Below are 18,513 nucleotides of genomic sequence, written 5' to 3'. Positions count from 1 at the left end.
AGGTATTCAATATGCTCAATCATGTATAGTACATAATCGATGACTGAAGCCCTCTCTCGCATACAGACATTTAACACTATGCAGGAGGTTCTGTATCTCTCTGCATCCTCTGGGATGCCGAAAGATTCATTCAACATTTGAATGATCTCTTCTGACTATGTATCCTCGAACTTACGGCTAAATTTATCATAAATGGCTATCCTCATCACACAACATACAGTCATACGATTATTGAGCCACTTTATGTAAGTGTCTCTCATGGCATGAGGAGAATTAGTTGCAGGTTCTTCAGGTGCCTCATTCGTAAAGACGTATAAAATCTTCTTGTGCTCCAAGACGATCTTCAACTTTCAATACCAGCTATCGAAGTTGGATTCGGTTAGCTTATCACTGTCCAACAATGAATGGAGGGATAGTGTGTTGGCCATAACTGAAAGAAAAATATAAGCCTATTAGTATATGAATTATTTGTAATCCTAAAGATATAGACTTTAGTTTAAAGATCCTTCCACTATTTTTACGAATTGATAGCTTCTACCTCCAACTCGAGAAATTACATTAATTTCTTAGTGGGTACTAGAATCCACACAGACTGCATTCATGCCCGAGTGTGGCTCGACCAACCCTAGTACATTCATGGATAGGTTCATAACTAATTATTTTTCTAAATAATTTCTAGCAATTAGATTTTACCCCAGGCATCTCTTCAGCAGGCGTGTGGTGCCTCCACTGAAAATCTTGATTAGGTCTAACTATTAACATGACAATGCTAAGTGTATCCAATAAACAGATGTTCAGGTTCGAGTGTAGCTCGGCCAACCTGAGCATTGATCTGAAGGTACATCATGATGGTTATATGATGAATGATAATTTCAATACGTAATAGACACCAAGCGTATGGCGCCTCTAATGCCTATTTAGAATATTAGACTCATTATCACACACCTTAATTGTTGGGTTCTGACCACACAGTAAAAAGTAATTTTCAAAATTTTAAAATCATATAAATCATTAGCTTTATCAAATAAAACTACCGAGCCAAAATTCAAACCCTAGAATCACCTTGCCGATATCGATCAAAGCAAAAACAAGCATGCATAGGGATAGAATTTTATACTTTCACTAAAATAAAAAAATGACATGTTGGTGTTCTCCACAAGGCCTCAAAGTAGAAGTCCTCCAATGGTGATCCACATAGAAGATGGCCAAGGTCCTTCCCAACCGGTGCACTGCTGTAGCTTTGTCTTCTTAAGAATACTGCCGGCTTCGAACTTGCGTCACGATCGTACCAAAGTCCAGTTGCTTTTGATCTTGCCACTAAAATGATAATAAGAAGATACTCTTCAGATGTCATATAATCTAGGATTTAATTTTTGATTTCAACATATGAAAAAATCAAATCCTAGGGCACTCAAGCAACACTTGCTGAAAAACTCACCACCCTTCTAGCAACTTTTGCCACTCAAAATTCTCTCTTTTTTTTTCAAATTTTTTTTAAATTTTTTTTATATTTACCACATCCCTTTTCTCTAATTTTATCCAAAAATCATAGCAATAAACCATGTGGGGCATCCCCTATAAATAGGAGACTAGGGGACGTCTCATGGGATGAAGGGGTGCCAACCTTTGGTGCTCCAACTTCCCACATGCTAAATAAATTCATCGATGAATTTTGGTGATCCAATTACTTAGACTAGAAGGACTCTTAGATTTCTACATGTCATAAAAAAATTTAATAAATTTTGGTGACAAAACATAGGATTTCTTATTGGGAATTTAAGGCAACACATGTTAGTTAAGAGCCTTCTTTAAGAAGGACTCTTTACTTCACACACCAAAATAAAGGGGGTGGCATTTATTTTTATGTGTGGATTTTGGTGGGTGCAGAGGACTCTTTCTCTAATTGAAATTGATCCAAGATAGATAAGGATCCAATCCAAATTGACCCAATCCTTTAGGTTAAAGCCAACTGGTTTAGGTTAGCTCAAACAATTTAATCTAAACCAATTTGGGAACTTGGGTTAATACAATATGCTAGCATATCAAATTAACCAATAAAATTTATATTAAACTCTAATTAGATCAGATCAAGATCAAATCTCAAAGTGTATGATCTATTAGATTTCAAATCTAGCCAGTAGTGGACCCAGACTTTTGATGCAATCCTAATCCGATGAGATTAGGTCACCCGAAGAGTCCAATCAACTTGGACTCTTTCAAATTACTTTTAGAATCAAATTCTTTCAATTCTGATGAGCCCATAAGTCAAGATTGATGTCTAGCAACATGTCATGATGATTCAAAAGATTTAAAATTTTGATAAAAAATTATCAAAATATCCTTCAATGGAAAGTTTTCGTGTAATTCAATCCTTCAGTTAAACAACATCCCAGATGAGCTATGGATATGAAAATATATCAAATCTAATCACTTATTATTATGCATCTCGATCAAAAGGTGATGATTCAGTTGATGATATATTAGAAATCTTTTTCTAATTATCATCCTGCTTTGGCCAAAGACTTTCGAATCAATGATCTATGAGATCACATAGGATGTTCGCTCCCCTTATTAGAAGTGACTGATCTCTTATTGATCACTCACAACCTTCATGCACTCTTCACCATATCCAGACACCCCACACAAGGATCAAAGAACCAAGTTAGATAGTGAACCAAAACATGAACTCAAGTACATAAGGTACCATGGTGACCTCAAGTCTAAGGATCACATACACAACTCTCACTAGAGAATTATCAGTTGATATGTAAATAAAACTCCATCTGATATTCTCTTATAGGTCAATTCAGTGAACTCATTCTCTAATGAGTATCCATATCTTTGTATTAGTATCCCCACACAAATGGTTATAAGATCAACCATCTTCATTTCTGAGCATACATAGGATATGCCAGTCTTACCAGTATCATTGATCTCTGACTCAATGTACCAACGACTAAAAATATTTTAGGTTAGGACTATCAAGAAATTAGATCTCACTGGCGTGATCTTATCACAGCTCTAAAACCATTGTCCAGACCTATGGGGTTCATTATAATCTTAAAATAAATAAGATGCAGCATATAATGAATCAAAAATATCTTATTTTATTAATAATAAATATCAATTATATGAGTCTGAAAGATAAATTATAATAAACATCCTATCGGATCCCATATGCGATTGGCTTGTAAGGCATTATTCTTTCAATCTCCCACTTGCACTTAAAGCTAATCGTCCCTATACTTGATACCCATGCTATCAAGATGGCGGTCAAACTGCTGCATTGACAAGGCCTTAGTGAATGGGTTCGCTATATTGTTCTTGGTGTCAACTCACTCCACGATCACATCGCATCTTTCGATAATTTTTCGAACGAGGTGGAACTATCTTAGAATGTCTTGGATTTATGATGAGACCTTGGTTCTTTGGCTTGAGCAACTGTCCCAGTATTAACACAATAAAGGAGCACTGATTGTTCAATCTTCAGTACCACATCCAACTCTGTGATGAATTTTTTCATCCAGACGGCTTTCTTAGTAGCCTCACTTATAGTAATATACTTAGCCTCAGTGATTAAGTCAGCAACTTTTACTGTTTGAAATTTTTTCAACTTACTGCACCACTATACAGAGTGAACACATACCCAGATATAGATTTGCTTTCATCCGGATCAGATTAGAAACTAGAATTGGTATAACCTTTTAGTTTTAAATCAGATCCATCATATATTAGAAAAATATCTCTAGTCCTTCTCAAGTATTTGAGTATATTTTTCACAGCTTTTCAATGATTTTCCTCGAGATCAGCCTGAAATCTACATACAATGCCCAAGGCATAAGCCACATCAGGTCTGATACATAACATAGCATACATTATCGATCCTACAGCCAAAGTATAAGGAATAGAACTCATTCTATTTCTCTCTTTAGGTATCTTAGGAGATATCTTCTTAGAGAGTTGTATGCCATGACCTATGGGCAAGTAATCTCTTTTACTTCCCTTCATGTTGAACCTCTTCAACACCAGATCAATGTACCTAGACTGGGACAAACCAAGTATCCTTTTTAATCTATCCTTATAGATCTTTATACTAAGTATATAGGATGCCTCACCCAAGTCTTTCATGGAAAATTTTTACGATAGCCAAGTCTTAACCGATTGTAACATTGGGACATCATTTCTAATGAGCAGTATGTCATCTACATACAAGACTAAGAAGACAATAGCACTCCCACGTTTCTTCTTGTATACACAAGGTTCATCCATATTTTTTATGAAGCCAAATGATTTGACTGTCTCATTAAAATGGATGTTCCAGCTCCTCGATGGTTACTTTAATCCATAAATGGATCTTATTCAGCTTGCATACCTAATTTACTCTCTCACTTGAGACAAATCCCTCTAATTGAGTCATATAGACTTCTTCCTCAAGGTTTCTATTAAGGAAGACAGTCTTGATGTCCATCTGTCAGATTTCATAATCATGGTATGCTACTAGAGCAAGCATTTGCAAGAGAAAAACTACTTTTCCTCGTAGGATCTTCCAGATTTCACCAAATCTGGGATGGAATAAATTCAAAATTTTTTTTATCCTACAAGTATTTTAGATCTAAATTTTTTTTTTATCCTACAAGTATTTTAGATCTAAATCTCTAGATCTAATCTTATTATCTGATATTTCAAATCTAAAATTAAATCTAAAACTATGATGAAAGAAGAAATACCTCAAGGGTAATCTGATTACCCTGTAGATGATCACTGCACAGCCCGAGGTTCTGATGTAGCCATGCAAGCGCCTGACCTCTACCGGAATCCACTCAGGTAGGACTTGAAACATCTTCTCCTCATGAATCTATGCCCCAAAAATTAGATCTAAATCTTATTAGGAAGATCTTCAAAAGTCTTCTTGAAGTTGGAGCAGCAGCCTGTCGAAGAAGTCCTGCAGCCTTCTGTTCCAGGCGTCACCACGCCTTGGATCTTTGCCAGATGGATGTCCAACTCATTGAACATGAAGAGGGGAGAAAGGAGAGTAGGGAGGATGTAGAGAAGATGGGAGGGGACAACAGCTATTAGGTTTTATGCATAAAACAACTTCTACCTTGAAACCCTAGGCATAGCAGGGTTTATATAGACCCTGTATGCTGCACAGTGCCACATCATTCAACCAATCAGAAAATTCCAATAAATTTTGAAAAAATTTTGATTGGTGGAGTGATGTCATCTGATCATATTAGATAAGAACCCCACCTTATCTCCAAAAGATGGTGCCAACATTGGATAAGCACAAATAGAGGTGGTGCCCAAGAGTTTAAATTGATCAAGACTCTCCAATCCTTATCCACTTGGGACACCAACTTTAATCCAATTGGGCTCACACCATAATCTAATTATGGCACCTGTTGGTGCAAAAATCCACCTGCGCCGGAGAAGCTGGAGTTGAGGAAGCCGCGGTCGCCGTCGGGACCTGCAAGGGAAGTCTAAACCGGAGGTGGGGTTGCTCCGGCAAGACCCTCCGACGCTCAAGTCAGTTCTCTGCCTCAACAAGAATAGAGTGCTCGAACGGAGAATTTAGCAGAGTTTTTAGATAAGGCAAAAGAGCTTAAAAAATAACGTATCTGAGTCCTCCCCTTTTATAGGCGGGGGAGGCAACGGACTCATGGCGACGTGTGTAACCGCCTGGTAGTGGGCCGCCCACGGTCAGGGGAATTGATTGCGAAAGATAATGGAGCAGACACGTAGGCATCACCTCGACTTGCCACGTGGAATCCATTTTGAGGGGTGGAGCATCGTCCGTCGTCAGGAGAATCGCATGGTATCCGTCGCAGGAGGTGGAGCAGGTTCGTGGCCGTTACTGTGGCCTGCCAGAGGGATAATGGAGCTGTGCGGAGTCCGCCACAGGAAGTGGAGTAGGGCGGCTATGGCTGCTGCAGCTTGTCAGGGAATGATGATACTGCGTGGAGTCCGCCACAGGAGGTGGAGCAGGGTCGCGGCCGTTTTGAGGTCCTGTCAGGGGGCGTGGATCTGTCGATTGAAGCTCGGCAATGGTCGGAGCCGTCGTGAGCGGAGCCCGGCTCCCGTAGGAGTCCGGGCGGAGCTGTGCTGATGGCGGCAGAGCCCGACTCCCGTAGGAGTCCGGGCGGAGCTGCGCTGCAAACAAAGTCAAGGGTGAAGTCCGGCCCTGATAGGAGTCCGGATTGAGCTTACCAGCAATTGATATTGAGAGCGGAGCCCGGCTCCCGTAGGAGTCCGGGCGGAGCTGTTTTGATGTTGGCGGCGGAGTCCGGCTCCCGTAAGAGTCCAGGTGGAGCTGTACTTGCTGATGGCGGTGGAGCCCGACTCCCGTAGGAGTCCGGGCGGAGCTGTGCTGATGTCGTCGGTGGGGCCCGGCTCCCGTAGGAGTCCGGGCGGAGCTGCGCTGCAAACAAAGTCAAGGGTGAAGTCCGGCTCTGATAAGAGTCCGGATTGAGCTTACCAGCAGTTGATACTGAGAGCGGGGCTCGGCTCCCGTGGGAGTCCGGGCGGAGCTGTTCTTGTTGATGGCGGTAGAGCCCGACTCCCGTAGGAGTCCGGGCGGAGCTGCACTTGCTGATGGCGGTGGAGCCCGGCTCCCGTAGGAGTCCGGGCGGAGCTGCACTTGCTGATGGCGATGGAGGCCGGCTCCCGTAGGAGTCCGGGCGGAGCTGCACTTGCTGATGGCGGTGGAGCCCGGCTCCCGTAGGAGTCTGGGCGGAGCTGCACTTGCTGATGGCGGTGGAGCCCGGCTCCCGTAGGAGTCCGGGTGGAGCTGCACTTGCTGATGGCGGTTCCGCCGTGGGTTCCAACTGTGGGTATTTTGTACCCAATACCAGTCTCCCTACATCCGAGTTTTGAATTTCAAATGAAGGAAGTACACAGAAGTACAGTCAGAACCGTCCCTTCGAATCCCGCGCCCTGCCGCTCCCAGATATTTCGGCATTAAATGAGCGCGTGCCGGAGTCTTTTCGAATTGGGGCGGTACGAGGGGATGCTTCGAAGATCCTGTAGGTACGCTGGCCTAGGTACGGAGCAATTATGGCCCTGCCAACCGCCAGCCGCCTTCAGCCGTCTGCCATGGGGAGTGGGACACGTGTCGGATGCGGACTGGCCTGGGGGGATTCGAGATCATTATGGCGCCGGATCCCAGGGTCTATTTAAACCCGTCCTCCCCCCTTTCAGGCGTCCCACTCCGCTTCTGATTTCTTGCCGGCGTCTGCTATCTCCCCGAGAGTCTGCTCTAGCGAACGCCCTCTCGAGCCGTAGGCGCCTTCCGCTTCTCGCTCCCCAGGCCCCCAGAGCAAGATAGGTTAGTGCCCACCTTCTCCTTCTTACCGCTTAGGGTCCTCTCCTCCTTCCACTTCTTTCGTGTCCTCTCCTGAGTTGACTTCCGGCGTCTCTCTCCTTTCTCGGCTTGCTTTTCTAGGGCCCTTTAGGTTCTCCCCCAAAGAAAAATGTCTTCCGATTCTTCTGCCCCCGTAAGTTCTGGGAGTTCTTCTGCTTCAAACCCCCAGGCCCCTATTTTTGCGGACGAACCCGCGTTTGGGGCAGGGGCTCGCCCGGTCTTCGCACCGGGCGCCATTCCTTGTTCGTCGACTCTGGACGAACTTCTCCTGATAAGGGCTCGGTATGGGGTCCCTTCAGAGTACGATCTGGAGCTTCCTGGCCCCTCCGACCGGGCCAGCGCTCCCCCTCCTGGTCGCTTTTGTTTGTACCAGGAGGCATTCCATGCCGGACTCCGGCTTCCGCTTCCAGCTTTTGTTGCTGCCTTCTTTCGTTTCTTAGACATTTCTCTCGCTTCTGTCGCCCCGAATTCCTTTAGGTTTTTGATAGGGTTTCTCTCCCTCTGTCACATAGCCGAGGTACAGCCTTTCCTCTCCCTGTTCAGACATTTCTACACTTTCAAACGCCATCCTTCAGCGAAGGATTGGTGGTACTTCTCCCCCCAGTTCGATAAGAAGGGGTTGCTGAAGGGCGCCCCTTCTTCGATTCACAACTGGAAGGGGAAATTTCTCTTCATTTACTGCCCGACCCTAGAATTGGGCCTGCCCCCTTGGGGGTCTCTGAGGGATTCCGTCCGCCGGGCTCCCGGCCTGGGAGAGGACGACCTTCAGGCCGCCCAGAAGCTCCTGAGTTACCCCGCTCCTTCCCTTCCGAATCTACTGAGGGAGCAGCTTCTCTTCAACATCGGCCTGAGCCCTCAAGATCCAGCAAGTACACGTCTTTCCTTTTCTTGTCTTCTTCTTCTTTCTCTTTCTTTCTCTCTCCTTTTTCCTCTTTTTTCTTTCTTCTTCTTTTCTTCTTCTTCTTCTTTTTTTTTTTTTTTTTTTTTTTTGGACTGATTGGTGCCGCTTTTTTCTTCTTCTTTTCTTCTCCTCCTCTCTCTTTTTTTTTTTTTTTTTTTTTAGCAATGGACGCCGAAGCCACACGGATGCTCGCCAAGGCCATGAGAGCCCAGAAAAGGAAGGGCGCGGCGACTTCTGGCTCGGCGAAGAGGGCCAGGGTGGAGGAGACGAGCTTGGCCGCGCCTGTCCAGGCGACCCCGGCAATCGACATTCCTTCGGATGCCGAGCCAGCGGCCCCCCGGGCTCCCTCAGGGAGCCCACCGACTGGGGTCCCCATTCCGGAGGTCCACCCCGCGGGGGCGCCTGCCGCGGGGAGGAGGAGAAAATCGGTGGCCCGCAGGCCGAGCAGCCACCGAGCCGCTGCAGACGAGTCCGTCTGCTCCGAGGGGGGATCGGAGAACCCCTTCAACGACAAGGCCCTGATCCGTCGGCTGCTCGACGGTTGTATCCTGCCCGATGTCGTGGAGAGGATCGACCGTGCTGATCCCGAGCAGCGGGCCTGGGACACCTTGGGGTCCTTCCTTGAGGTAAGCGGATTTTTATTTGCTCAGTTGCTCGGTCTTTGTTGTAATTCTCCATTTGTCCTTGCAGATCGGGCACCAGCTCTTCGCCTATGTCGAGGCGTCGGGCCGCACGAGAAGGGATCTTCTTCGGGCGGAGGAGCGCTGCCAAGACGAGGTTGCTCGTCTTCAAGCGAAGATGGCCGAGGTGGCTTCCCTCCGGGAGGCCCTGGAGAGAGAGAGACAAGACCGGGAAGAGGAAAGACGAATCCGGGAGGAGGAGAGGCGAAGCCTGGAGGAGTCGGCAAGGAAGGCGGAGGCTGAGGTCGCCCATCTGGCCGAGCAAACTCCGGTTCTAGTTTCGGAGGCCAGGACCCTTACGGTGGAGGAGTTCAAGGCCTCCACGGAGATGAGGGAGCTGAACGTCCAGTTCGGCCTGGAGGCGTTCACCAAGGGGTTCGAGCTCTGCCGAGAGAGGGTGGCCTGCAGATACCCCGACCTTGAACTCGGCTTTCTGGAGGAGTCTGACGATGAGGCCGCCCCTTCGTCCGCCGCTGCCGCAGTCGCACCCCCCGCACCGGGCTCTCCACCCCCTGCCCCCGAGGTCTGAGACCTCCGACCTTGTATCTTTCTTTTGTCGCCATATTTTCTTTCCGCTTGTCTTCAAAATTAATCAATAAAGTCGAACTTCTTATTGTGGATGGCCTTTCCTTCCCCCTGCTTCTTCTTTTCTGCCTTTCTTCTTGTAAAGAGTTGGTCTCTGACGTTTGCATCTTCCGATGGCAGTGTCCTGCCGAAGCACTTCCCTTGCCCCTGGGGGTCCCGCTGAAGTCAACTATCCAATGGCTAAAAAAGGAGGTCCTCCACCTGACGAAGAAGTTGAAAAAGTCGGAGGGCGAGCTCTGCCAAGCGAAAAAATGCTACTCCGAGGCCGCCGCTGAGGCCGCCCACTTCAGGAGTCTTCAAGTGAAGGCAATCATGGACTACAGCCGGAGGAAGGCGAACTTTGCGAAGGAGCTCGAAGAATGCACGAAGAGTGCCAGCGACCGAACTTGGGCTCAAGAAGCCAGGATCAGCACCCTTAAAGTGGAGCTGTCGGCTGCTAAGAGGAGGATCGGCCAGCTGGAAGGAAACTCATCCCGGCTCACAACGCGGGATGAGCAGATATGGTCACAAAAAGTTTCCGACCTCCAGAGGCAGCTTCAAGACGCTGAGATGAGCCACGATGTGCAGCGGGCCAGCTGGCGCCGACAGGTAGAGGAGCACAAGGGGAGATTCCATCGAGCGGCGGACGAGGTAGTCTGTCTCCAGAGGCAGTTGGTTACTAGGGCGCAGCTTGCTAACGCCCAAGATAAAGAAGAGCTCCAAGCCTTGAGAGGCTCTGTCGAAGGGATTTCTGTCTCCCTTGGGGAGAAGACAGCTGAGCTTCAACAAGTAAAAATCCAACTGGGACTTGAGCGGAAGGCCGTTGCGGACGCAGAGGCGGAGTCCGAAGTTTTGCGGAAGTGGCATCGGGAAGCGGAGGCTGAGAGCTGACGACTTCGTCAGGCGCTCCAGGATATGCTGCAAAAGAAGGAAGAACTAGAGGAAATGGTGGAGACCCTGAGGCAGTCCTGGTCGGGGGGTGGAGGTGATCACCCTATGTTAGAGGGAGCAGGACCTCCTTAGAGTTCTTTTGTAGTCACCCCTTTTTTGTAGCTGCCCCCCTTTTCTTTTCTTGTCGTTTTGTCCCTCTTTTTCTGGCCGTCCTGGCCCTGTAGTACATATATCGGAAATGAGAAAAAGCATTTTGTGTTACCTTGTCCGTGCGTAGCACCAATATTGTCGTTCGTTGACCCTTTCTCGTTGTTTGGCCTGTTTGGCTTAGAGGTCGTCGTGGGAAAGAGCTCTTCCCTTCCATCCGATCTCGTCATGTGGCCGAGCCTCGCCACCATTTTTAACCCTTGCTGGCGAAGCGGCGGATGGAGCCCGGCTTTCTTAGGAGCCCGGGTGAAGTCTTTCTTGGGGATGGAACCCGGCTCCCGTAGGAGTCCGGGTGAAGTTTACCGTGGCGGCGGAACCCGGCTCCCGTAGGAGTCCGGGTGAAGCTTTACCTGGCGGCGGAACCCGGCTCCCGTAGGAGTCCGGGCGGAGCTTTACATGGCGGCGGAACCCGGCTCCCGTAGGGGTCCGGGTGAAGCTTTACCTTGGCGGCGGAACCCGGCTCCCGTAGGAGTCCGGGTGAAGCTTTACCTGGCGGCGGAACCCGGCTCCCATAGGAGTCCGGGCGGAGCTTTACATGGCGGCGGAACCCGACTCCCGTAGGAGTCCGGGTGAAGCTTTACCTTGGCGGCGGAACCCGGCTCCCGTAGGAGTCTGGGTGAAGCTTTACCTGGCGGCGGAACCCGGCTCCCGTAGGAGTCCGGGCGGAGCTTTACATGGCAGCGGAACCCGGCTCCCGTAGGGGTCCGGGTGAAGCTTTACCTTGGCGGCGGAACCCGGTTCTTGTAGGAGTCCGGGTGAAGCTTTTCCTGGCGGTGGAACCCGACTCCCGTAAGAGTCCGGGCGGAGTTTACCTTGGCGGCGGAACCCGGCTCCCGTAGGAGTCCGGGCGGAGCTTTACATGGCGACGGAACCCGACTCCCGTAGGGGTCCGGGTGAAGCTTTACCTTGGCGGCGGAACCCGGCTCCCGTAGGAGTCCGGGCGGACCTTTACATGGTGGTGGAACCCGGCTCCCGTAGGGGTCCGGGTGAAGCTTTACCTTGGCGGTGGAACCCGGCTCCCGTAGGAGTCCGGGTGGAGCTTTACATGGCGGCGGAACCCGACTCCCGTAGGGGTCCGGGTGAAGCTTTACCTTGGCGGCGAAACCCGGCTCCCGTAGGAGTCCGGGTCTTCCATTTTGCTTGAGCCGGCGTGAGGTTCTCGTTATCAGCCTGGCTTGTGGGGGCGCGTTAGGGCGCTGTAAGGCCTCTCCCCCCTCCGGTCTAAAAGAATCGGGCCTTCAACTTTGCTCATGCCAGGACGAGGTTCTCCTCCTGTTCCTGACATGGCTATGGGGGCACATTAGGGCATTGCAAGGCCTCTCCCCCCATCCGGTCTAAAAGAACCGGGCCTTTGACTTTGCTCAAGTTAGGGCGAGATTTTCCTCCTGTCCCTAACAGGGCTGTGGAGGCACATTAGGGCGTTGTAAGGCCTCTCCCCCCATCCGGTCTAAAAGAACCGGGCCTTTGACTTTGCTCAAGTTAGGGCGAGGTTTTCCTCCTGTCCCTAACAGGGCTGTGGGGGCACATTAGGGCGTTGTAAGGCCTCTCCCCCCATCCGGTCTAAAAGAACCGGGCCTTTGACTTTGCTCAAGTTAGGGCGAGGTTTTCCTCCTGTCCCTAACAGGGCTGTGGGGGCACATTAGGGCGTTGTAAGGCCTCTCCCCCATCCGGTCTAAAAGAACCGGGCCTTTGACTTTGCTCATGTCAGGACGAGGTTCTCCTCCTGTTCCTGACATGGCCGTTGTTTTTTGGAGAGATCATATCCAGTCATAATACATCCGCGTTAAGCAGGAGGAGTGCGTTAGCTAGAAAGAAAAGTAGATTCAAAATGAAACAGTAAGCAATACATTTACAGTTCTCCCGCTCCTCCTTGAGGCCCTCCGGCGATGGAGTCGATGGTCCCGATAGGAGGCCGGTCCCCAGGCTGCTCCTCCCTCTTCTGCGGTTCGGGTGGTGGGAGGGCTCTTGGCCGGTCTCCTCTACCCTCAGGCCTGCGGCGGATGAATCTGTCGAGCCGACCTCGCCGGATGAGCTCCTCGATCTCGTCCTGGAGCTGGATGCACTCTTCGGTGTCGTGGTCGTGGTCGCGGTGGTAGAGGCAGAACTTGTTGGGGTTGCGCTTCCCGGGGTGCGTGCTCATCCTCTCCGGCCTAGGGATCAGCTCCCTGACCTCCATCAGTACCTGGGTCTTCGAGGCGTTGAGGGGGGCGTAGCTGCGGAACTTCCCTGGCAGAGAACCCCGCCGAAACCTGTTGTCCGGGCTTCTCTGCCTGCGTGCCCGGGGTGGAGTATGGGCGCGCTTGTGCCCAGGAGGGGATCGGGAGCGAGGCCGGACTTCCCTTGGCCTCTTCTCAACTGCGGGCTTGCCAGAATCTCCCGCCTGACGCTCCCTCGCAGTCTCTTCATCCTTCATTTTGAAGGCCTCTTCCGCTCGGGCGTATCCTTCAGCCCGAGCCAGCAGATCAGCAAAATCCCTGGGATACTTCTTCTCCAGAGAGTACAAGAGATCATTCTTCTGAAGGTCACCTTTCAGGGCGGCCATGGCAACCGACTGGTCCAAGTTCCGGACCTCCAACGCCGCGATGTTGAAGCGGTTGATGTAGGCCCGTATGGACTCCCTTTCCCTCTGCTTGATGTTGATGAGGGACTCCGAACCTTTCCGGGGATGTCGGCTGCTGACAAAATGGGCCACGAATTGGTGGCTCATTTGGTCGAAGGAGAAGATGGTACCCAGCTTCAGTGTCGAGTACCAGTTTCTTGCTGCTCCCTTCAAAGTAGACGGGAAAGCCCGGCACAAGATGGCGTCGGGGGCACCATGAAGCAGCATCATCGTTCGGAAGGCCTCCAGGTGGTCCACCGGGTCCGACGTCCCGTCGTAGCTTTCAAACTGGGGGAGCTTGAAATTCGATGGGATCGGTTCCTGCATAATCATTTGGGAGAAGGGAGGGTCAGTGCAGATATCCTCACCATAAGCGGGAGGCGCATGGCGGAGTTCTTCGATCCGCCGGTTCATCTCCTGGAACCTCCGGTCCAGGAAATCCTCTCGACTTCGAGTCTCGAGGGTTCTTTGGCAGAACGGGGGCAGGGATCTCCCAGGGGTGGAGTCGTGGTCCGACTGAGGGCTCTCCACCCTTGGATTCACCTTCTCGGGAAGGACGGGGCGGCTGGCCCAGGTGGCCCGCCCCACCGCCGGGTTCTGGCATTCCGGAGATGCCCCTTCCGGATGCGCTGACGCCTGCAGCAGCTGCTGCTGCATCGCCTGTACGGCCTCGACGAGGCCCTTGACCTGCTGCGCCAGCAAGTCAAACTGCTCCGCGCCGACCGCCGTCGCCGGAGGGGGAGGAGGAGCTGGCTGAGAAACGGGAGGGGAGGCCGGAGCCTGAGATCTGACCGCGGAGGCCGTGGACCGTCGGGTGGACGCCCTACGCGGAGGCATCGGGTGTCGATCTCGCGGGGGAGGATTAGAAGTAGATGACGGAGAGATGGCCGGAGGTGGCTCCGTTGAGCGCTCCTTCAAGAACAAGGGTGCTGCGAAGACACAGGGGCCCCTTCCTCTAGCGCCAATCCTGTTGGTGCAAAAATCCGCCTGCGCCGGAGAAGCTGGAGTTGAGGAAGCCGCGGTCGCCACCGGGACCTGTGATAAACACTTAATTTAAGTATTTTAAATTAAGAAATTATATTTAATTTATCTTATTTATTAAGAATTTGATGTTTTTTTCGATGTTTTACAGGAAAGGTGATCGCCGATACAAAGAGTCCGATTCATAGATCAAAAAGATTCAAGTTTGAAGAAAATTGGACTTAAAATAAAATTAAAATAAAAGAAAGACGCATCCGGTATTATAGAAAATGAAGATACTATGCAAGGAATCCAAAAAGGATATAGATGTCATTATGAAGGAACTTTTGTTTCTTTTTGGAATATAAAAAAAAAAAAGGGAAAAAGTTTCACGTGAATTTTTTTGGCTCCTGGGCGCGTGAATCCTTTGGCGCGTGAATCCTTTAGCGCGTGAACATGGGAAGCTGGCGCGTGGACGCGGTTTGGACGTGGGGCGCGGACGCAGGACGTGGCGTAGACGCGCGGGATGCGGCGTGGACGCGCGGGGACAGGCGCGGGATGCGGGCAGGACGCGGAACGCGTGAGGCAGGACGCGGGCAGGCGCGCACCGCAGACACAGTAACGAGCAAATTAAAGAAAAAATTTTTATTTGAAAATATTTCAAGTGGAAAGATTTGTATTTTTTTTTTAGTCCCACATCGGAAAACCATGTAAAACTCCTCCCCCCTAATATCTATAAAAAGGCTTTTGTACTCCCATTAGAGGGGGGAGCCCAGAAATTCTTCTAAAGTCTTGCATAGAGGAATAGAAAGGGACTACTTCATGAGCAGCTAGGCTAGAAGTCTCGGGAGTGGAGAAGAAATTTTGTAACGACACAGAGATGGTTTATTGTTCTAAACTTTTCTGTATTTCTTTATATGCAATAAAGATTATGCTTTTTATTTAAATTATCATGAGTTCTTTAATTGCTCCCTATCATATGCTTTTATTTATGCTTTCTTGTTAAATTAATATTAGGAACAACTTTTACTTTCCGGAGACGCGTCGTGATCTACGGATACGGGGCGTACCGAGGAAAGAAGAGTTGGTTACCTAGTACTTTCCGGAGATGCGCCGTGATCTATGGGTACGGAGCGTGCCGAGGAAAGACAGGTATTTTTTCTAAGATTAATCACATCTATTTAGTTAAAAAAGAGATACAACTCTGCTAGTGCAAATTAATTCAAAACTCCCGAGCTCTTTATTTTTTAATTACCACAATTTTACGATAATTTATTTTCTAAATCAAAAACAACGCTTCTTTCTTTTACCTTGCAATTTCAACTTAGCCCAAGGTCCTTGAGGATACGATCTCGACTCATCCTACCTACGTAGTGAGTAGAGTTATTTTTGGTGCTATCAACGACTACGCATCAAATTTTGGCGCCGTTGCCGGGGATCTTGGCACGGTTGAATTAAAATTTTTTTTTTTTTTTTTTAAATTAAAAAAAAAAAAAAATACTTTTCAGTTTTTATTTCTCGTTTTAAATTTTTTTTTCAGTGCTTTCTAGCTAAATAATCTTATTTGCATAATTACAGAATTACCTTGCATAACTAATTTACTATTTAGAATTTTGCTGCTTAGAATAATTTGCTACTTTTCATAGCCCAGTAATTTATTGCTTTTTAGACTTAATCACTTAAATTTATTTTCTTGCAAAACTAAAAAAAAAAAATTAAAAAAAAATATATATAAAAAGATAAAATTATATTAAAAAAAAAAATCACTGACATTTCATAACACTTAACTAAAATAGCGTAACCTCAAATATAAAAATTTCTAACCTGATTGGACACCTTGTTTCCTTGCATTGCATCTCCATAATTAATCTTAAGGGCAATAACCCATTAACCAGATAAGGTGGGGATTTGATCACCCTTCCTTGGCCCACAAATCACTCCCTTGCATTTGCATAACCTAGACCTTAATTTAAAATCAACTAGACGTCAGCCCTAGGAATTTTGAGCTCAATAGGATAAGAAAGCTCTAGAGTTGAACCGAGTGCGGATTGGTTAATTGCTCGGTGTCTAAGGCAAGTGGTTAAAGAAAGTGGTTTTCAATTGGTTCCGTTGACTGACCTGGCCAACTTAGTTGGTGTCTAAGGAAAGCAACGAGCAGGGAACCTCCCACATCTTACGCTTACCTGGCCGAGTCAGTTAGTCAGTCTTGAGCTTGGAGTGCTCAAAAGCAATCTTGAAAGTTAGGAGCTGTCTAGATCTAAGTTAACCGTAGGATAGAGAGTCTATGATTGTTTAAGTTGATTGCAATTAACATCTAAACATTAATTAATTTCTCCTTTTTCATAGATTTAAGATTCTTAGGTTCTTCTCTTTAGATTTTCTTCATTCTTTTCTCACTTTATTATAAAAATATATATTATAAAAAATAAAAAAATAAAAAAAAAATTTCTGTGTGTGCTCTACAGTATAATTGTAAGGTGTATGCTTGGCCGTAGATCGTTACGACCAGAAATCCAACCTTTTGATCCAGAAATAGAAAGAACCTTTAGAGCCAACAGACATAAAAAGATGGACCGAAATCAGGAGAATGATCCACCCAAGCAATTGAAGGAGTACTTTACTCCTTCCACATATACCTACTCTCCTTGTATTCAAGTACCCCCTGTGGAGGCCACTCAATATGAAATTAAGTCTAGTATAATCCAAATGTTACCTTCATTTTATGGACTTAGTAATGAAGACCCTTATAAACATCTTGAAGAATTTCTTGAGATATGCTCAACTGTCAAAATTCACAACTTCTCCGATGATGCTCTTAGGTTGAAATTATTCTCTTTTTCACTTAAGGACAAAGCCAAATACTGGCTACATACTTTGGATTCCATGACTATATCAACCTGGGACCAGCTGCAAGGAGAGTTTCTCAAGAAATATTTTCCCATAGGAAAAACTAATCAAATAAGGAAAGCCATAACTAGTTTTTCCCAATTAGATGGAGAAATGTTTCATGAAACATGGGAGAGATTAAAAGACCTTATTAGAAAATGCCCCCACCATGCTGTACCCAAGTGGCAGTTAATCCAATGTTTTTATGATGGGCTCTCTGAAAGACATCGACACATGGTCGATGCATCATGCGGTGGGACATTTATGCTGAAAAGTGAGGATGAGGCATGGCAACTGTTTGAAATTTTAAGTGAAAATTCATTACATCATATGTCTGCCTCTATTAGAGATAAACCCATGTTAAACTCAAAAAGAGGTGGAATATATGAAGTAAGAAATGCCATAGATATCCATCAAAAGGTAGATGAACTGTCCCAAAAATTAGATCGTCTTCTAAACACTGGACAATCCCCAATTCCACCTAATCCAATCCAAGAAGTTTGTGCATTGTGTGCAAGTCCGAACCATTTTGTTAGTGAATGCCCAGCCGCACCCCAATTTCCTGAGTTTGTGCACGAGCAGGTTCAGCAAGTCCAACAAGCTCGCAGACCAGGAAACGATCCATATTCGAACACTTATAACCCCGGCTGGAGAAACCATCCAAATTTTTCTTGGAGACCACAACCAGTGGTTGGTCCTGCCACACCTCGACCTCAATATCAAGACCCAACATATAGGCATGGACCATACCATCAATTTCAAAATGCTCCTCAACCATCTACTACTGGTCACAGTTCAGCTTTTGAGGAAAAAGTCCTGAAAGCACTAGAAAGATTAGAAGTCAACACTCAGACCCTTAACTCCCACACACAATCTATTGCTAAGCTAGAGACCCAAATAGGTCAACTAGCAACTGCATTCAGTAGGAGGGAAGGAGGAAAATTACCTAGCCAACCAGAGAGCAACCCAAGAGGGCAATTTGTGATTGAGAGTTCTAATACCCCAGAAGCTTTTTCTGAACATGCCAAATCAATCATGACTCTGAGAAGTGGGAAGGTCATTGAACACACTAGCAAAACCAAAGAGACTGACCCTAAATCTCTAACCGAATCCAAATCACCCAAGAACAAGGAGGACCTGAAAATAGAGAAGGAACCAACTGCACCGGAATCATCTTACTTGCCTAAAGCCCCATTTCCGGATGCCCTGAAAGCCCCTATTCCTGCAGATAAGAAGGGAGGAAAACTCGATGAGATGTTGGAATTGTTTAAGCAAGTCCAAATTAATCTTCCCCTTCTAGATGCAATCAAACAGGTCCCTGCTTATGCCAAATTTTTGAAGGATTTGTGTACCCAAAAACGTAAATCTAGATCACAAATCCCAAAGAAAGTACGTCTCACTGAACAGGCTAGTTCTGTCTTTCAGCATGCCACTCCTCCAAAGCTTAAGGACCCAGGAGCCCCCA

General features: G+C 47.5%; 1 non-coding gene across 1 annotated transcript; it reads right to left on the bottom strand.

Moving 5' to 3' along the window:
• Positions 1–17,117: 17,117 nt before the first annotated feature.
• Positions 17,118–17,223, bottom strand: LOC140854202 (small nucleolar RNA R71). The gene has a single exon (XR_012137335.1). It is a non-coding gene; the product is annotated as a small nucleolar RNA R71 (small nucleolar RNA).
• Positions 17,224–18,513: the final 1,290 nt, after the last annotated feature.

Source organism: Elaeis guineensis, chromosome 15 (assembly GCF_000442705.2).
Source record: "Elaeis guineensis isolate ETL-2024a chromosome 15, EG11, whole genome shotgun sequence".
NCBI classification, from domain to species: Eukaryota; Viridiplantae; Streptophyta; class Magnoliopsida; order Arecales; family Arecaceae; genus Elaeis; species Elaeis guineensis.
Note: the sequence above shows the minus strand (reverse complement) of the source record. Positions and strands in the feature narration are given on the sequence as shown.